The sequence below is a fragment of the Delphinus delphis genome, chromosome 9 (assembly GCF_949987515.2).
Source record: "Delphinus delphis chromosome 9, mDelDel1.2, whole genome shotgun sequence".
NCBI lineage: Eukaryota > Metazoa > Chordata > Mammalia > Artiodactyla > Delphinidae > Delphinus > Delphinus delphis.
The window spans coordinates 24,997,182-25,019,022 of record NC_082691.1 but is presented as its reverse complement, the minus strand read 5'-3'; the positions used below and the strand labels follow the sequence as shown (position 1 = coordinate 25,019,022).

At 34.3% G+C, this 21,841-nt stretch overlaps 1 long non-coding RNA gene across 3 annotated transcripts in view; it reads right to left on the bottom strand.

Moving 5' to 3' along the window:
• Window positions 1–595: 595 nt before the first annotated feature.
• Window positions 596–21,841, bottom strand: part of LOC132431389 (uncharacterized) — a 42,852-nt gene continuing 21,606 nt past the window's right edge. For 2 of the 3 annotated variants that reach the window (XR_011246591.1, XR_011246593.1), the window contains exons 3-9: window positions 20,075–20,165; window positions 18,043–18,089; window positions 7,791–7,909; window positions 6,701–6,774; window positions 5,069–5,230; window positions 2,008–2,067; window positions 596–1,489 (exon numbers count right to left, since the gene is read on the bottom strand). This is a non-coding gene — a long non-coding RNA (uncharacterized lncRNA). The remainder of the gene's footprint in view (window positions 1,490–2,007; window positions 2,068–5,068; window positions 5,231–6,700; window positions 6,775–7,790; window positions 7,910–18,042; window positions 18,090–20,074; window positions 20,166–21,841) is intronic. The other variant, XR_011246592.1, reaches the window with a different exon arrangement.

Here is a 21,841-nt window from a genome sequence, read left to right as displayed (position 1 = left end):
TTTTGAGTATCTTCAGATTTTCCAAAGATCCTTCGGAAATGGTGGTATCTTGGTTTGGGGTTTTCAGTATTTACTGTGGCACCTAATATGAGGAGACTGAATTATTCTTGATTTTAGTAGCCAAACAAATCAGTTACAAATACTTTGTCCTATAAATTTCTGGTTGTAAAACATAAGACAGAATGTGGTCCATCTTCCCTTTCTATGGGGAGCTTTTTAGGAGAACTCGTGATCTCTGCCAAAAGTGAACCCCTGCTGAAGAAAGTAGGGTTATCCTTCACAGTCTAGAGCTTAAGTCCTGCTGCTGAAAAGGATGAAACCAAGGGGTAAAAGATACTTGGTTGGTAAGCTGTAACCAGGTATCTTTTATTCCTTTTCCCCCAACTTGCTTTAAAAATTAGCCTAGTGGTCAAGAGTGAATTTAGAAAGAATGTTTCAGAAGAAAATGTTTCAGAAAAGAATATAGATGCATAAAGAAATAAAAGTTCAAATAGACTACTGCAGACATAAAATTAGACTGTTTTGTGACATAACAGGAACTAGGCAAAGCACAGGGATTTAAGAAAGGACATCTTTTAATGATTGAAACCAGTCTTTCTGCAGTTACTATGAAAGAAAGAAATATTACAACAAATAACTATGAATGCACATTCTACACTTTGTACTCTTCCACACAATAATTTCTTTATTATCATTTATATCTCTTAATACTAGCACAGCATTCTGAAGTTGCCAAGCATAAGTTGTATGCAACTGAATGAAAAGATCAAAATCTACTCAGTTTTCCAGAAGAGCTGCAGAACATGGAAAATGACAAAGTCCTTATACATGTCCATTTGCAGAATCATTGACAAAAATATAAGCCATATTCTTGTAAAGAGCATGGTTATAGTGCCTACTGATGCTGTACAAAGGATTCCATAGAGAAGGAAACTTAAGTAATGTATAATAAATGGTTCATAGGCCAAACATTTGGTTACCATTCTTAAATGTCTTTCAAAATAGTTGATGCTTGTGAAATGCAATGCCCTGACAGTCCTGGGGTCTGTGTGTTGCAGGGGCACTGATGAAGGTAATGCTATTTCCTCTTTGATGAGGAAGACAAGAGTTCAGGGTCCAGGATTTGTTTATATTGCCTACTCCTCTGCCAAATTTGCCAGCAGGGAATTAATTAGTGAATCAATACCAAGTAAGAATAATGGGATCATGAATAAGTGAAGTCTGTAGCAACTTAAATCAATTCGATTGTGTGTACCTGTTGAATTTTAAAAGGTACCTATTTTTGTTCAAAGTATGGACTTCACTGGCATCCTAATAATCCTTTAGAAATGTGCTGATGCTCAGTGCAAAAAAAAAGTGCCCCCAGTTCTTCAACTATAAGATAAGGTGTGTTTTGCAAAAATAAAGCATACAAATCTTCATTTTGTAGGTCGATATTAAGAATGGTCCTGACGTATTTGGTGCATGAATGTGAAGACTCATTTGCTTCCTGGAAAGTAGAAGAGAGGTAAGTACTTAGTACTTATCAGAAAGTTGTGAAAAAATAAAACAGGTAATACTCAAATTCTCTACATATATAAGATATCATATTTTCTATAAGTTAGCCCAGTTTCTCAAGCTACAGAGAAAAATTCTGATGAACTTCATGGATAAGGCAGTTATTTTCCCATTCCAGGATACAAGGAAGGCTGCTTCCCAGCTCTCAAGAGCTGCGTCTGGCCAGATAAGGAGGGGTAGCTCGTTAAATCTGCTCTGGATGAACATTTCCACTCTTTGCTGTCCCTTCAGACCATCCTCCATTTAGCGGTGTATATACTGCTACTTTCGAAAGGACTATTGGCTTACTCTCTTTGTGATTCATGGAGTAAAAGCACACCTTAGCTCCACCATCTTTGCTTTATTCCCTCTTGTACACCCATTTCCTTATTTTTTCAATTGTGTGTAAGTCTGCCCAAAGGCACAATTATAACAATACTAAAACTGAGGCTTGTTTAAGGAAATCTATACCTGTGATTCTTCTAAATCTAGTAAATCATGTAATCTACAGAGAACAGTGTTCTTCTCTATCTGTAAAGAAAAAAAGAGGCAAATCATTGTGTAAAGAGCAGTAACTTTTCCTTGTAACTGTCAAATGTTTAAGCCAAGTCAATATACTTGTTGACAAAGACACTCTAGAAAGTTTTCAATCTTTCACCTTAATTTAGCCACATAGAGACCCAAGATATTGGACATTCAGGGCTCATTAAGCACTGATGAAATAGATCATATAATTTTAGTAGAGAATAGTATCAGAAAAGTTTTACAACTACTATACTTCATTTTGAAAAACATATTTTCCCACTAGAACAAGGTTTTGTTGTAATTTGGCTTTTAAGTGGATAATCTTTTCTATCTATTATATAAACAGTCATATGAATTACTTTGTTTAATCATAACTTATCTGTTAATTGACTAATGACAGGTTTTAAAGGTGATGCAGTATTTCCTTCATTATAATGTGAATATATTAGATTAGCATTTTGAATATATTCTGTTCAAAGGATTGTAGGCAGAATTGTTCAGTCCTTTTTTTAGTGAATAAATATAGGCAGAAAGCATCAGAACAAAAGATTGAGTTGCCTTCCTAGGCCCGAGCTCTCAGTCTCACATACTCACAAATATTGTTCCAAATGTTCCACTTTATTTTTTTAATATTAGATTAGATTCACATTTTGAAAATGGACAGTTTTTCACTGTTAAAATTTTAAATTTTCTGGAATGTCTCAAATAGAATGGTTGCTGATGAATCCCTGGCTATTGGAAACATAAAATTTTATTAGAGATTAGTTGTGATAATTCATGTAAAACAGCATAATTTTGGTGCATAAAAGAAGGTCAGTAATTATCAGTGGCAGCTCCAGAATTTCTGTATAAGACAGCTTACAGTCAGTAATCTGATTGGAAGTAGGGTAAGACTTGTTTTTTTTTTTTTTTTTTTAACATCTTTATTGGGGTATAATTGCTTTACAATGGTGTGTTAGTTTCTGCTTTATAACAAAGTGAATCAGTTATACATATACATATGTTCCCATATCTCTTCCCTCTTGCGTCTCCCTCCCTCCCACCCTCCCTATCCCACCCCTCCAGGCGGTCACAAAGCACTGAGCCAATATCCCTGTGCCATGCGGCTGCTTCCCACTAGCTATCTACCTTACTACGTTTGTTAGTGTGTATATGTCCATGACTCTCTCTCGCCCCGTCACAGCTCACCCCTCCCCCTCCCCATAACCTCAAGTCCGTTCTCTAGGAGGTCTGCGTCTTTATTCCTGCCTTACCCCTAGGTTCTTCATGACATTTTTTTTTCTTAAATTCCATATATATGTGTTAGCATATGGTATTTGTCTTTTTCTTTCTGACTTACTTCACTGTGTATGACGGACTCTAGGTCTATCCACCTCATTACAAATAGCTCAATTTCGTTTCTTTTTATGGCTGAGTAATATTCCATTGTATATATGTGCCACATCTTCTTTATCCATTCATCCGATGATGGGCACTTAGGTTGTTTCCATCTCCGGGCTATTGTAAATAGAGCTGCGATGAACATTTTGGTACATGACTCTTTTTGAATTTTGGTTTTCTCAGGGTATATGCCCAGTAGTGGGATTGCTGGGTCATATGGTAGTTCTATTTGTAGTTTTTTAAGGAACCTCCATACTGTTCTCCATAGTGGCTGAACCAATTCACATTCCCACCAGCAGTGCAAGAGGGTTCCCTTTTCTCCACACCCTCTCCAGCATTTATTGTTTCTAGATTTTTTGATGATGGCCATTCTGACTGGTGTGAGATGATATCTCATTGTAGTTTTGATTTGCATTTCTCTAATGATTAATGATGTTGAGCATTCTTTCATGTGTTTGTTGGCAGTCTGTATATCTTCTTTGGAGAAATGTCTATTTAGGTCTTCTGCCCATTTTTGGATTGGGTGTAAGACTTGTTATAAAGTTGTGATTTTCATACTAAGTATATTGCTTTTATTTTGATTGTGTATATATATATATATATATATATTTTTTTTTTTTGTATATATTTTTTGAGGTTCCTAGGAAGGGAGGAAGGATGGAAACTATGGTTAAGTGGAAAATTACCCCCCGCAGGCCATACTTATTCCACGTATGTTTATTAAAGAAAGGCTTCCATTTAGGGGAGATAAGGTCAGACAGTCATTCCTCTATGTACAAGGGGCCACAGGCAGTAATGTCTAAAACACAGAGGCCTGAACCACCTCTACAGTTTTGCTAAAACTCCTACTGTCCACATTTACCTGATTTTTTCCTGTAAACTCTGAGTAATTCAGTTTTCCTGCGTTGAACATTGTTTTTCTTCAATTTTCTTGTACTGTTGTGTTCAGTTTTAGTTCATGAATTGTAATCATTCATCAGGGCATCCACATTTAAACATATAGGGTGCACACCGTGATTTTGGACGGCATGTCTATATGCTAAAATCCTGTTTCTGTATTAATATGTTATCTTCATTTTAAAATAGCATATTTATCCTATTTTATCTCTATCATTTACTGAGTTTTTATTTCTCATTAATTTCTAGGTTATTGAATTTTGCTTTTTATTTTCTTTTCTCTTGTAAATTTCAGTCTCCCGAAATATCTACCATTTTCATTTTTACATAACCTTTCCTAGTCAGTGACATAATAAATTGTTTGTGATTTCTAAAATAATTAGCTAGAAATAATCAAGAAATGAAAAGTTAGCACATATATAGCTTTTGTGCAACAGTCTAACTTTTCAAGGGAGACAATTTCATATTTTAGCCCATTCCTCCCAGAATAAACATGTAATATAGTGATATGCTTGATATTAATACGCCTTATTACTCATTCAGCCTTCATTTATATTTTAACTTACATTAAGCATCTCAAAACTTCACAGATGTATTAAAAACATTAGTTGACCAGATATGTTCAGAAATATTTGCAGCCTCATTTATAACCTCTTTTTGATAAAATGAAAACAGCTAATATATAAACTACTGTTATTGAAGCTCTATATAATTTTTGTTATATACTTACTTATTTTACTTTGATCTTCATGCACAGTATGAAATCATAAAAGCAGTAAACATCACCACACCAACACTCATTAAGATCATTTCTACCAGACCAAGAAGGTTTATTTTTCCAGTCACTTGATTTATGAACATTGCTCTCTTCTCATCACCAAATGGTGCCAGTCTGTAATCAAGTTAATAATTTTTAGCATTATTTGGGTAGTTTAGTGGAGCAAAATAGTCAAAACCCTCCACTTATGTATCAGTCTTTTTTCAAAACACTGCATACATTTTAGTCGTCTTTATCTGTAAGACAAACCAATGGAAGTCCTTTTGCATGTCAAACAAGGTAATAAATGCCAAGGTGGAATATTTAGAGAGAGAAATATAATCCTCTTCCCTTTAAACATGTTATATAGCAGTTTTCAATACACTGGCTTCACTGATCAATACAATGGTCTTACAGAAATATTTTCCAGTTTTCCAAATGATGTTTCCTAGTGACAGAGGGAAATGGCAAATATCAACAGTTTCCTTCCTCTAAAGGCTTATGAAATGCGTGTCCTAATTCTGTGCCTAATCAGTTCCATGATTCACACTAAAAATATCTTGTCAGGTAATAGATAAACTGCCTATACCTACTCAGACCTGGTCTTTATAAACTTGGTTGGCTTTTATTAGCAGTCAGAATTCACATTGAGTTATTTGGAGTTTCACGTTTGCCTCTTTCCCATCACAGGCAGTATGACAAGAAACAGTGTTTAATAGATGCATTATGAAAATAATCTTAAGTGATAGGAAGTACTTTGTCATTCTAAAATAAAAACACTGAAATCTAACATAATCCTGACATTTCTGTGTGTCTTGGTTCTCTCAAAATAATTAATTATATAATTAATAATGTATGAACTTGTCCATATGGGTAATGGAAACTCATACTTCAAATACTATACATACTTACTCAGTTTTCAAACATCAAAAGCTTTTTCTATATACAAAGAAGTTTACTGTTTTTAGTGACTAATAGATTAAAAAATACTAACCTCATTAAGCCAAAGAACAGGCATCATATAGTCTGTGTCAGACCCCTTAATGCTCTGTTATATACACTGAAAATAATTATGAAAATTTATACTAATACATTACACATGTATAACAGAAATGTTAGTAATTACTAGTGTAAATGAATGTTCAGAAATTAGTTGCTCTTGCAACTAATTTTTGTTCCCTGTAATAAATCATTTAAATTTTAATATGGATGTTTCTCAGACATCTTTCACTCTTATAAATCTTTCTAATACAGATTTCTAATTAAATTAACTTTTTCTAAGCATATATTTTCCCTTTCACAAATTATGCCAGGAAACTAAAATATGAATTCTAGAAACTATGGTCATGGAAATATTTGGACAGCTAGCAAAATGAGCAATGCCACCATATACTCATTCCAAAATGTGTGTAAATACCATTTCAATAGAAAATATATATAATTCTAAATTACAAATGAAAGTTACAAGCATTTAATAATTATTTAATGACATTAAGCCAAAGAGAAGTTGACATTTTATGTTCTTTCCCCTTCCTTTCATAGATATACTCATATTCTTAGAAGAAAATACTAAAAATCATAATGAAGCTCGTTCAAGAGACTCACTCAATTTTTCTTGCTGGCTTAACCAGTATATTGATCTGCAGCTGTTTTTCAAATCATAAAGTAAATCCAGATACCTAAAAAGAGAACAAACTAAAATAATTACCCACTTCCTTTAAAAAAAAAAGTCTTTTATAAATCCAAAATTTATTTTTACTGTTATGTAGAACCTAAGGTGAAACTGTACTACTTGAAACTTATGAAATTTATTAAATAGTTAATTGAACATATTAAATATCACATACATAACTCTCCATAATTAAATTTTATTTGTATATGCCTGTGCATATACAGATGTATACGCATATGCGTATGCATGCACGCACACAATTCCTTTTCCCAGCCTCGTGTCTAAGCTTTAGTTAGATTTGTGGTATTTTTCTGATCTGGTTTTGGAGGATCAACAACAACAACAACAATACTGTTACCTAGAACTCATACAGTCAATTTAAATCCTGAGCTATGCATGTTCAACCATATATCAGCCAGAACCTGTGAATCATCAGTATAATTATAATACTACTTCTATCATTATTTAAACTGAAACATGCCTGCTAAAATTCTGGCATGTCGTTTAAATTTTGAAAAGGAGAATATTAAAATAAATTAAAAGGTGAAACTGTTACACTATTGGAAATTTAATAGATTTTTTTCCTGACACTAAGTATAATAGATCTTGCCTCAAATACACATATACCCATAAAATCTCTTTTAATCCTTTGTAATCTACAGTGTCAATTCATAAAAGCAATGCTTGTAGTTAAGTATAAAATGAGCATAAAATTGTAATTTATACCAAATTGTTTTAAGCCAGTTAGAATCATTCCATCATTGCTTTCCCTGACCTGTGAACAATTAAAAAGTCTATAAAATTCCACATGCTAAAAACCTAGGCTAGAATTACTGTGACATTTCATAAGCAACAATAGGAAGAGATCAATGTAATTTTCATTGAGGTAAAAGTAAGTAATTTATCAAGATTTTGATGTAATAAATATGATCAATAAATATGATTGAGAAAATGGAGCTAATATAATTTTTCCTTCATTTTTAGAAAACAGTATTAAATCAGATCAATAATGTAGTTGCTTACAGGTTCAGCATCTAAGTACATACTATGTTCTTCTTCATTTGGACTTAAGCCTTCAAAAGATTCTGTAATTTCAGGACTTGCATGTAGAAAATGAGGAAGTGAAATGTACACAGGTTTTCCTGAAAACAAGTTTTAACAGACAATCGGGATAAATCATTTTCCTCATTACACATACCTCTCAGAAAAGATTTCCTTGAAAATAAAGCTTTTTAAGTTAAAAAAGAAATGCAAATTTGGCTTTGAATACTAATTGGAGGGTCAGGGTAAGGGAAGATTATAACATCTAATCACTTTTGAACAAAAATAAAGTTTAAACTTCTCCTAGTAACCAGTCAATTGATGTCTGTTGTTCATCGCTTTGGTGTTTATTTTAAATATGCAAAGCTTAGCTGTTGAACACAAAGTTACAACCATATACCTTCATGTTTCAGGCAGTAATATGTCTATGGACTGAGAATTTATTGAAGAGGTTTTTCTCTCTTTAGTCACACTAACTCCAACATGAAGGAGGTGAGCAAAATAAGATAGACTCCAAATTTCGTGTTTGAGTCAATTCTTCTTTCAGAGACATCCTGAAATATACTTATTTTTATTTACCATTTTCTAGGGTAGAAAAAGTTAGAAAAATGTCAGCTGGATAAATTGGGATGCAAAAAGTATTCTGGGAACTATTTTCATTTTACCCTAAATCTAAAAGGAGCACAGGGTTTCTGCACAGCAAAGGAAACCATCAAAAATGAAAAGGCTACCTATGGGATGGGACAAAATATTTGCAAACCACATATCCCATTAGTGATTAACATCCAAAATATACAAGGCATTCACACAACTCAAAAAAATAAATAATCCAATTAAAAAATGCATGGAGGACCTAAAGTTATATTATCCAAAGTAGCACAGGGAAATATCAGTATGGTTTTACCTAACAGTAACTAAGTTTTGCAACACTGAAACAACTGGGAGCTTGAAAGCGGTACAAAAATCAGAACAAAAATATCCTACCATCACCCTAACTTTCTGCCCTTATTGCTTTCTCACTTTAAATTTCTAGTGGAAAGGAATCCCGGGTGAAGTTTACATTTTAAAGAATAATGCAAATTATGCCATGGATAGTGACACTGAGAACTTGTACTCACCTTCTTTGCATTTGCTAACATCTAGCACACCATATAAGGTATAGTCTTTGGAGGTAATTGTTTCTGTGCAGAAACAATGGTTGCCTGGATTTTGAAGTGGAGATGCAAAAGCCCTGGATGGAAAAATGAATCTACACACAGGGATTCCTATCAGATCAATTTTGCCTTCAAACACAGCATAGAATGATCTAAACACAGATAAGAAAGAGCTTCATTCTGGGAAACTGAACTTCATTCTGGAGATCCATCTTTTCCTATTTTTAAATTTATATCATTGCTTTAACTTACAAAAATTAGATATAATCTTGTTAGAATTCATGCTTAAATCTTAGGGAAAAAAAATCTTGGGAAATTTTAAGGCTTAGCAGAACTGTACTTGAGTATGAGCTATTCTTATCTTTGTTTTCAGAAGCTTCTCAGATTATTTTTTGCTTATGAACTACCAGAGAGTATTTATATTGAAGACATTTCTCATAGTTAGTTTCCTCTATGGACTAAATATTTATATGACTCCCTCAAATCCTTTATTTTTGCCCAATTTAAATGAAATAAACATAAAGTTTCAATCTTCCAAAGCTTAATCCTGGAGAGAAAGGCTGCTCACTTGCTGGGGTCCATGCATGTGGGTGTTTATTGTATGTCTCCTACGCTCCATTGTTTACTACGTGTCCACCATAACCCCTAAGTTTGTTGTCTAAGCTGTGAGTCTGTTTCTGTTTTGTAAATAAATTCATTTGTATCATTTTTTTTTTAGATTCTGCATATAAGCAATATCACATGGTATTTGTCTTTATCTGTCTGGCTTATTTCACTTAGTATGATATCTCCAAGTCCATCCATGTTGCTACAAATGTCATTATTTCATACTTTCTAATGGCCAAGTAATATTCCACTGTATATATGTACCACATCTTCTTTATCCATTCATCTGTCCATGGACATTTAGGTTGCTTCCATGTCTTGGCTATTGTCAACAGCGCTGCAATGAATATTGAGGTTCATGTATCCTTTTGAACCACGTTTTTCTCCGGATATATGCCCAGGAGGGGGATTGCTGGATCATATGGTGGCTTTATTTTTAGTTTCTTAAGGAACCTCCATACTGTTCTCCATTGTGGCTGTACCAGTTTACATTCCAACCAAGAGTGTAGGAAGATTTCCTTTTCTCCACAACCTCCCCAGGCTTTATTTGTGGATTTTTTGATGATGGCCATTCCTATCAGTGTGAAGTGATATCTCATTGTAGTTTTGATTTGCATTTCTCTGATAGTTGACGATGTTGAGCATCTTTTGATGTGCCTCTTGGCCATCTGTTTGTCTTCTTTGGAGAAATGTCTATTTATATCTTCTGCCCAATTTTTGATTGAGTTGTTTGTTTTTTTGATATTTAATGATTTTTTTTTTTTTTTTCTGGTACGCGGACCTCTCACTGTTGTGGCCTCTCCCGTTGCGGAGCACAGGCTCCGGACGCACAGGCTCAGCAACCATGGCTCACGGGCCCAGCTGCTCCGTGGCATGTGGGATTTTCCCGGACCGGGGCATGAACCCGTGTCCCCTGCATCGGCAGGTGGACTCTCAACCACTGTGCCACCAGGAAAGCCCTGTTTTTTTGATATTGAGCTGCATGAGCTGTGGAAGATTTTGGACATTAATCCCTTGTTGGTTGCATTGTTTGCAAATATCTTCTCCCATTCTGTGAGTTGTCTTTTCGTTTTGTTTATGGTTTACTTTGCTGGGCAAAAGCTTCTGAGTTCAGTTAGGATTTATTTATTTTTCTTGTGATTTCCATTACTGTAGGAGATGGCTCAGAAAAGATATTGCTGTAATTTACATCAGAGAGTGTTCTGCCTATGTTTTCCTCTGAGAGTTTTATAGTATCCGGTCTTACATTTAGGTCTTTAATCCATTTTGAGATTATTTTTGCCTATGGTGTTAAAGGATGCTCTAATTTCACTTTTTTTTTAACATGTAGCTGTCCAGTTTTCCCAGCACTATTTATTGAAGATACTGTCTTTTCTCCATTGTGCAGTCTTGCTTCCTTTGTCATAGATTAATTGACCACAGGTCTGTGGGTTTATTTCTGGGCTTTCTAGCCTGTTCCATTGATCTATATTTCTGTTTTTGTGCCAGTACCATACTGTTTTGATGACTGTAGCTTTGTAGTATAGTCTGAAGTCAGGGAGCCTGATCCTCCAGCTTCGTTTTTCTTTCTCAAGATTGTTTTAGCTACTCAGGGTCTTTTGTGTCTCCATACACATTTTGAAATTTTTGTCCTAGTTCTGTGAAAAATGCCATTGGTAATTTGATAGGGATTGCATTGAATCTGTAGATTGCCTTATGTAGTATAGTCATTTTGACAATATTCGTTCTTTGAATACAAGAACATGGTATATCTTTCCATCAGTTTGTGTCATCTTCAATTTCTTTCATCAGCATCTTATAGTTTCACAGTATAGGTCTCTTGTCTCCTTCAATAGGTTTATTCCTAGGTATTTTATTCTTTTTGATGAAATGATAAATGGCATTGTTTCCTTAATTTCTCTTTATGATCTTTCCTTGTTAGTGTATACAAATGCAAGAGATTTCTGTGTATTAATTTTGTATCTTGCAACTTTACCAGATTCATTGATGAGCTCTAGTAGTTTTCTGGTAGCATCTTTAGGATTTTTTATGTGTAGTGTCATGTCATCTGCAAACAGTGACAGTTTTACTTCTTCTTTTCCAATTTGGATTCCTTTTATTTATTTTTCTTCTCTGATTGCCATGACTAGGCCTTCCACAACTATGTTGAATAATAGTGGCAAGAGGGGACATCCTTGTCTTGTTCCTGATCTTAGAGGAAATGCATTCATCTTTTCACCATTGAGTATGATGTTAACTGTATTTTTGTCATATATAGCCTTTATTATGTTCAGATAGGTTACCTCTATAGCCACTTCCTGGAGAGTTTTTTTTTTTTTATCATAAGTGATGTTGAATTTTGTCAAAAGCTTTTTCTGCATCTGTTGAGACGATCATATGGTTTTTATTCTTCCATTTGTTAACATGGTGTATCACACAGATTGATTTGCGGATATTGAAAAATCCTTGCATCCCTGGGTTAAATCCCACTTTAGCATGTTGTGTTGTCCTTTTAATGTATTGTTGGATTTGGTTTGCTTGTATTTTGTTTAGGAATTTTGTGTCTACGTTCATCAGTGATATTGGCTTGTAATTTTCTTTTTTTGTGGTGTTTTTGTCTGGTTTTAGTATCAGGTTGATGGTATCCTCATAGAATGAGTTTGGGAGTATTCCTTCCTCTGCAACTTTCTGAATAGTTTGAGAAGGAGAGGTGTTAACTCTTCTCTAAATGTTTGATAGAATTTGCTTGTGAAGTCATCTGATCCCGGACTTTTGTTTCTTGCAAGTTTTTAATCAGTTTCAATTTCAGTACTTGTGATTGGTCTTTTCATATTTCTATTTCTTTTTGGTGCAGTCTTGGGAGACTGTACCCTTCTAAGAATTTGTCCATTTCTTCCAGATTGTCCAGTTAGTGACATATATTTGCTTGTAGTTGTCTCTTATAATTCTTTGTATTTCTGTGGTGTTTGTTGTAAATTTTCTCCTTTTTCACTTCTAATCTTATTGATTTGAGCCCTCTCCCTTTTTTTACTTTATGAGTCTGACTAAAGGTTTATCAATTTTGTTTGCCTTTTCAAAGAACCAACTTTTAGTTTTATTGATCTTTTCTATTGTTTTCTTCATTTCTATTTCATTTATCTCTGCTCTGACTTTTATGATTTATTTCCTTCTACTAACTTCAGGTTTTGTTTATTCTTCTTTCTCCAATTGCTTTAGGTGTAAGGTTAGGTTGTTTATTTGACATTTTTCTTGTTTCCTGAGGTAAGATTGTATTGCTATAAACTTCCCTCTTAGAACTGCTTTTGCTGCTTCCCATAGCTTTTGGATTGTCAGGTTTTCATTTTCATTTGTCTCTAGGTATTTTTTTTATTTCCTCTTTGATTTCTTCAGTGATCCATTGGTTGTTTAGTAGCATGTTGTTTAGCCTCAAACTGTGTTTTTTTACAGTTTTTTTTTTATTATAGTTGATTTCTAATCTCATAGCATTGTGGCTGGAAAAGATGCTTGATATAATATCAGTTTTCTTAAGCTTACTGAGGCTCATTTTGTGGCCCAGTGTGTGATCAATGTTGGAAGATGTTCCATGTGCACTTGGAACAGTATATTCTGCTGCTTTTGGATGGAATGCTCTCTAAATATCAATTAAGTCCATCTGGTCTCATTTGTGTTTTAAAGCCTGTGTTTCCTTTGGTCTTCTTTCTGGATGATCTGTCCATTGATGAACGTGGGGTATTAAAGTCCCCCACTATTATTGTGTTGCTGTCAATTTCTCCTTTTATGGCTGTTAGTATTTGCCTTATATATTAGGGTGCTCCTATTTTGGGTGCATATATATTTACAATTGTTTTATCTTTTTGGATTGATCCCTTGATCATTATGTAGTGTCCTTCCTTGTCTCTTGTAACAGTCTTTAACATCTATTTTGTCTGATATGAGTATTGCTACTCCAGCCTGAAGTGTGTCTCTTGTAGACAGCATATATATGGGTCTTGTTTTTGTATCCATTCAGCAAGCCTGTGTCTTTTGGTTGGAGCATTTAATCCATTCACATTTAAGGTAATTATTGATGTGTATGTTCCTATGACCATTTTCTTCGTTGTTTTGGGTTTGTTTTTGTAGGTCCTTTTCTTCTCTTGTGTTTCCCACTTAGAGAAGTTCCTTTAGCATTTGTTGCAAAGCTGGTCTGGTGATGCTGAATTTTCTTAGCTTTTGCTTGTCTGTAAAGCTTTTGATTTCTCTCTTGCATCTGAATGTGAGCCTTGCTGGGTAGAGTATTCTTCGTTGTAGGTTCTTCCCTTTTATCACTTTAAATATGTCATGCCACTCCTTTCTGGCCTGCAGAGAAAGCAGCTGAGAAATCAGCTGAATCAGTTTCTGCTGAGAAATCAGCTGATAATCTTATGGGAGTTACCTTGTATGTTATGTGTTGTTTTCCCCTTGCTGCTTTTAATATTTTTTCTGTCTTTAATTTTTGTCAATATGATTACTATGTGTCTCAGTGTGTTCCTCCTTGGGTTTATCCTGCCTTGGACTCTGTGCTTCCTGTACTTGGGTGACTGTTTCCTTTCCCATGTTAGGGAAGTTTCCAGCTATTATCTCTTCCAGTAATTTTTTGGGTCCTTTCTCTCTCTCTTCTCCTTCTGAGACCACTATAATGCGAACGTTGGTGTGTTTAATGGTGTCCCAGAGGTCTCTTAGACTGTCTTCATTTCTTTTCATTCTTTTTTCTTTATTCTGTTCTGCAGCAGTGATTTCCACCATTCTGGCTTTCAGCTCACTTACCTGTACTTCTCCCTCAGTTACTCTGCTATTCATTCCATCTAGTGTAGTTTTCATTTCAGTTATTGTATTGTTCATCTCTGTTTGTTTGTTCTTTAGTTCTTCTAGTTCTTTGTTAAACATTTCTTGCATCTTCTTGATCTGTGCCTCCATTCTTTTTCCAAGATATTGGATCATGTTCACTGTCACTACTCTGAATTCTTTTTTGGGTAGATTGCCTATCTCCATTTCACTTAGTTGGTCTTCTGGGGTTTTATCTTGTCCCTTCATCTGGGACATACTTCTCTGCCATTCCATTTGTCTAATTTTCTGTGATTGCAATTTCCATTCTGCAGGATGCAGGATTGTAGTTCTTGCTTCTTCTCTCTGCCCCTTGGTGTATGAGGCTGTCTAAGCAGCTTATGCAGGCTTCCTGGTGGAAGGGTCTTGTTCCTGCCCACTGGTGGGTTGAGCTGGGTTTTGTCCCTCTGGTGGGCAGGGCCATGCTCATGAAGACGTCAAGCAGCCTGTCTGCTGATGGTTGTGGCTGTGTTCCTGCCTTCTTCATTGTTTTGCTTGAGGCGTCCCAGCACTGGAGCTTACAGACTGTTGGATCAGGTTAGGCCTTGGGGAGGAAATGGCGGCCTCCAGGAGGGTTCATGCCAATGAGTACTCACCAGAATTGCCACTGCCAGTGTCTTTGTTTCCACCATGAGCCACAGCTGCCCCCCACCTCAGCAGGAGGCCCTCCAATACTAACAGGTAGGTCTGGCCCAGAGTCATATGATGCCACTGCTTTTTTCTGTAGGTCCTGGTGTGCCTGGGACCTTGTGTGTGCCCTCCAAGAGTGGAGCTTCTCTTTCCCCCAGTCCTGTGGAATTCCTGCAATCAAACACCATGGCCCTTCAAAGCCAGATTCTCTGGGGTCTCCTTCTCCCTTTGCCAGACCCCCAGGCTGGGAAGCCTGGCATGGGGCTCAGGACTTTCAATCCTGAGGGAGAACTTCTCTGGTATTATTATTTCCAGTTTGTGGGTTGCCCACCTGACAGGTATGGGATTCAGTTTTATCGCATTTGTGCCCCTCCTACTGTCTTGTTGTGGCTTCTTCTTTGTCTGTGGATGTAGGATATCTTTTTTGAAAGTCTCTTGGTTTTTTTGTTTTTTTTTTTTTTTGGTGGTGGTTGTTCAGCAGTTAGTTGTGATTTGGGTGTTTTTGAAAGAAGGGGTGAGCTCACGTCCTTCTATCCTGCAATCTTACCAGCCAATCAACCCAGAAATTTGTACACATGTAATTTTTAAATCCTCCAGTAGCCACATTTAAAACTGATAAAAATATCAGTTATATTTTATTTAACCCAGTATATCCAAAATAATATCATTTAATGTATAATCAATATAAAAATTAACAAAATCTAAAGATCCAGTGTGTACTTTATACTTATAGCACATTTCAGTTTGTACCAGTCACATTTCAGGTACTTAATAGTGACAGGTTACTAGCTGCTACCATATTCAACAAGTCTGTGTACTATACTATTCAATGGTATTCAATTTTGTATTAAATTTTCCCACTCCTTAAAAATAAATGAAAGTTTAAAAAAAAAACAATGGCAAAATCACATGTTTTTAAAACTGTGATTGTGTTTTTCTATCCAATCAGTAGAGTGGCAATTTCCTTACCTTGAGCTTCCTTTACAAGTTCTTTTAGTAAATGTTCTTACTGTCGATTGTGATTCATTCACCTAACCTTATGCTGATTAATGTTTTTTAAATCATTTATTGAAGTTCTCTCACTAAACAGAATTTTATGCAAATAGTTTGAAAATGTATACATCAAAATGGGCATTTTTTGAGTTTATTGAACCTCTACAATTGTTAAGATCCGTGGCACACACTGGATATAAGAAGAAATAACTAGATAATTCCTCCATTTACTCCACAAATGAATATCAGTAAAATGAGCCACCACTGAATGTGTTTGTTCAAAACAGTAAGATGGGCATTGTCTACAACTGCCTTCCAACACCTTAGCCATTAAAGGAAAATAATACATCAAAAAGCCTTAAAAATCACCTGAAGTATTATCGAAGATGATGTCATAATGACACCATAAAGTATGTCATAATGACACCATAAAGGTCATGACCGTAAGATAGTGGATACTAGCAGGACTCTTTTTTTAAAAAAATACATTCAAATGTAAATCAATATTTTCATTTTATGTCTCTTTAAGCTTATTAAAGAAGGTATAGGAAGTACTTCTAAATCATGATAAAAATGTTGGAATTTTTCCATTTTATCAGTCTATTTTCCTAGTGCTATAACCAACAGTCTCTCTTACACAGATTGTCTGAGTCCCTGGCCTGTCCAAACTACCCCTGCTCCTTGTTTGTTTTACTTCTATTTTCCTCTTAGATACTTTTAACTTCATGCCTGATGCTCATATATTTATATTATGGTCATTAATGAATCCTCCAATTCCTGTTTTAAAACTTCACTACTTCTTAGTTTTGGGCAAAGTTTTTAAATACATTTTTTAAACTCATGATAAATACTATTTAAAAGAAGCACAGTATATTTTTCTCTGTATCGAAGGATTGAAGTTTATTCTTAGGAAATTACTAAAGTTAGTGGTATTGGGACACCTTTATTGGTATTGGGACATTATTCACAGAAATGCATCACTTGGAAAGGAATTTCTTCACCCATCCCCATGGTTCTAAGCTCTGCAAATCAATCAATCAGTGGTTTTGCTGTTTTTTTTTTTTTCCTAGAAGAGTGTTAACAAAATTAAACATGCAAAACTCAGCAATACCTTTGTGAAAATGAACATTCCCTGTGTTTCCTTTTTATTCCCTACTTTTTACATAACTTTGTTTTAACATTTTTCATCTTCATTATATATTTTCCTATAAAGTATTGCCTCACCGGCTTTGTAAACATTATGCTCTGCTTCTGTTGATATTTCTTAGTAGCTGAAAGCTCGCCTCTGATTTTAATTACCTCATTTTGATTCCCCTTGCTTTTTAAACCTTAATTCTTAAACTAATAGATATATGTGTACTTTGCTTTTCTTCAAGGAGAATAATAAGTTGGATCTAACTATACTTTAAATCTAAGTTCATAGCACCTTCTTTCTTCCCAACTCTAATTCAGAATGTTCATTTGTGCATACATTTTTCATGGTTAGTACCTTGGTTAGTACGTATGTAACCTTGTTTTTGTTGCTTCTGTTGTTCTTTTCTCTGTAATTCTGATCATCTTATTCAAAATAGATGGCTCTACTTGGAAATTCACTGATTCTACTTCATATTGAAACCTCCCCTTGGATGTATGTTTACCTTTTTTAATTATATTGATTTTTAAATTCTTTCAGTTTTAAATTATTATCTATACAGTATATACAAAACATGTGAACAGTAACTACTACTCTAAGTTTTTCTAACCCCTTACTTCTGCAGCCAGGAAGGCAGTTAATTAAGTAAAGTTTTTACAAAGCAAACATTTCCCTAGGAGTGCAGTAAAGGTTTATCCTCAGTGGTTAATCTTGAGAAATTCAGTCACATTAGACAGACATTTACTAAGCCTGTATAAGAACAGAGATTCTGAATTATGTTGTAGGGATATAAAGACAGGTAAATGCATACCCCTCCAGAACATTGTAGGTACGATGGTGGATTTATGGGAGAAAGGAGGTGATTTCACTGTGATTATTGCCACAGAAGAAATGCCCTTACCTGTACCATTAATCATGTCACAATCGCTTGCCCACTAAGAGACATGCCTTAGGAATAAAAAATAAAAAAAAAAAAGGAAATGAACATTGTCATTCCAAGAACACCATATCACATTACTTTGTCTATTATAATTCAGTACTTCTGCTAAAATAATAAATATTGATTAGACTAGATGTGACAAATGCTAAGTTTAAGAAATATTCTAAATCATTTGGTCTATGTTTTGTTTGAAGTTTTCATCTTGTTGAGATAAATGAAGTGCCTGTTACCATTAAATGGCCAGATTAAAAAATAAAAACTGCCAAATGTTGTTAGTTAGAAACAATTTGGAGCAGCCAGAGTTCTTCAAAAAAGGTTGAGAAATATTTATCAGAAATTTAGATCTCTTCTTACGTTAAGTTTTTTTTGTTGCAATGGGAGAAGTGGATTGTATCATAGTATGTTGAGTGTTCAACTGAATAGGAGGAAAATATTAAGTGGATAACTGATGCAAACTCAGTATGAGGGAGAAGAGGGCAGTGTGGAGGAGGACAGAAAGAAGCAGATGTTTGATCAATAGCTATTGGAAACATGCAGATAATCAATTTATACTTTTCCCCTCTTTTAACTCTTGCATGAACTGACATTAAAGTAGGACAAAGTTTATTAATTTATACTTTGGTATCTACTTAAGATGTTTGTATTGTTTCCTGGTATATATACATATAACAGTAGAGATAGTTTGCCACTTTTTGATGATGGAAAACAGGTTTTTCAAACTCCTAACATACCATCCAGTAAGATGTCAAGGCAAGCTGTTGCTTCTTTTTTAAACAGAGTAAGCTATTAATCATGCTCAGTCTTGCCATGGTCAGTTAAATTAACCTTATCATAATCTTAAACTCATGTGAAATTCTTACTCCAATTAGGAGCATATAGTAACTCTCCTCAAAACATCTCTGTGATATTGAAATGGAAGAAATTCTCACTTCCGTCAGTATACAAACACTATGTGATATCCCCTAAAATGAGCATTTAGAAGTGTTTGTTTTCCTCCATTAGACTTTTCTATAAAAAAAAAAGTGACTATGGACTCTGTAGAAGAAAAAGGGTTACATGAGTTAGTATTTAAATGTTTTATGCAAATTTTAGATAGGAACTCAGTGTGAGGTAATGGTTACTTAATTAATAAAAAGATTTCATCTCTTATGATTTTGATTACTTTATTCTTCATCAAGAAATCACTGATGTAAAACTCATTTTAACTTTGAGGAGAAAAGGCTTTTTCTTGATATTTATTGGGATTCTTCCTATTTTAGACATATGAATTAGGTGTCTCCAGATAAACAGTCAGGAGCTAGGGAAAAGTAGGAAATCATGGCTATATGAACATATCTCATTCTACTGCTACTTCACAGGAGGCATGCTCTCTATCAAGTTTAATATGTCAATGTTAGAGCAGGACATAGTAATTCCATTTTCATATTGATAAAGTTTTAAAAAGCTGAGTTATCAATATATAAAATTATTTCAAGAAAAATTTGAAGGGGAAAGTCATGAAAGCATTGGCATGGATTCATTTAGCTTCCGTCTTTATAGACATATTTAGTCATGTCCCTGGAATGAACAATTTTTATATTTCATGCTCAGTAAAGAAATAAAACAACAGTAAGATATATTTTCCTACCTGTTGGATGATAAGTTGACATTTTGACTTTCTTCCTTTTCATTTGCAGTTATGTAATTGTATGAGTGCACAATAACGCTGGTTATGCAGCAGGGATGGAAGTAGTCCCTTTAGATTTCTTTATGTAAGAGACCCTGTGCATAAAGGTCAACCCTCAAGTGGGGCTGATACTCAGCACCTATGCACTAGTAGGACCGGTCGTTGCAACTAAAGGGTTAACGCCTGGCAGAACGGGAGTTTCTAGGACTGAGATACAGGCAGATCTGTTTCATAGGTTGGTGCCTGTGCCTTACCAGTTGTTAAACAAGTTTCTTGCCTGCCTTAGAGTATCCTAGTGACACACACACACTTTGTGTGAATACTTACTTTATGCCTTTAAATGTGTCAATTATGGCAATATGGCTTATGTAGTCTTTTCCATTGAAAACTTTATAAACTCCATCTGAAGTATTGTGGTCTGAAAAGATATGTACAAGAAAAAATTACCTCTAGAACAAGCCATATTTTCCAAGTTATAAAATATGTAATTAACTCACTTTTGCATTTCTCAAACACTGGTTGTTCATAATTATTTTATGTGATTTGAAATATATATGCAATAAAGTTTTAAAATTATTGGTCTTCCACATTTTAAAAAGACAGAATGTAAAAGGTGCCTAGAAATAGCTGTAGATGCTGAGACAAAGGTAGAAAATAAATATCAGAAACTGACGTGATCGAACTCCAGCACTGTTTGATGTAATTAAGCCAGAAAGGCCATTGTGATCACTACTCCTATTATATTGAGATGAGGGGATAGTGAACAAAACCTACGAGAACAATGACAGATTTCTGGAAGTTTTCTCAATGTTATGATCTCTAATAAGTGGTTACTAAAGATTAGGTACATAGAATTAAAAACAGAATTAGCCAAGGAAAGAAGAGTATTTGAGTTAAATAATAGTAAATGAATTAATTATTCCTCAAGGCTTTCTATACTTATATTTAATTGATATATAAGCTTGCAATCCTAAAAACCATCTAAAATATAATAACAGCAATGAATTAGAAAATATAACAAATATCTCATATAGTGACAAGTGAAATCATACTCAGTTTTTCAGTTCAGTAGTCATCTTGTTCTATTCGTGACTCATAATGTTAAGCTATAACTAAATATATCACCAAGTTCACATTTTTAAAAATCTCCTAACTGCCATTTCATGACATTTGTAGATTACTAGGAGTTCATATCAACTAATTTTATGAACATATGACATTGCTGAGTTATCATTCTCATGTAAATTTTGAGTAACTTTTAAGGTTACATTAAAACAAATTTGTAAGAGGTCTAGAGAAGCAGGAATGATATGATAAATACATTTAACACAAATATATGTCATTAAGCTTGATTATTTATAGATAGGAAATCAAAGCCAAAACTGTATTCAAAGCCTTACCAGCTTACCATCTAATTTTAGACAATTTATGTATTTGTCAAAGAATGGAAACTTGATTAAATGTCAGCTTCTTAATTTTAATTGTTAAATTCAGATACATAAATTTTCCCAACTAGTATAGCTGAGTTCCTGTGAGATAGAGACTTTTAAGTAATTAGAATATGTATTCCCAGATCAGAAATACACACTAAATAATAAAATTATGAATTGCCAATGCCACCATATTTATCCAGTTAAAGTCTAACAATATCGACATTCATATTTGGTACTCACAGGATAAAACACACCAACTGTAGTAGTAATAGGGTGTGGAATCGAGCTCAAGAATGGCTCCTTATAGCCCCACAATAGTTTTTTCAAACTTCTCTTTTGAAACATAGAAGAGCTTGATCTTTTGATAAGTAAATTGAGTACTCCTTGAATAAATACATTTGGATAGAGATGGGGTGCAGTCTCCAAAAATGAAATCACGGTTTAAGACACCAATTGCAGTATCAGATTTTTAATAAATAAATGGAAAATACTAGAATTTAGCTTAATAAAAGAAAGGGCCATAATTCAAAATAATGCCGTAAGAACACATTTTCATAAAAATGACAAAATAAATGATATCTAATGATAGTTCTAATCATGAGATTAATTACAGAGGATTCTAGAGTATTTCAAAACCAGTAATTTCGCTGTTTGTCTACTC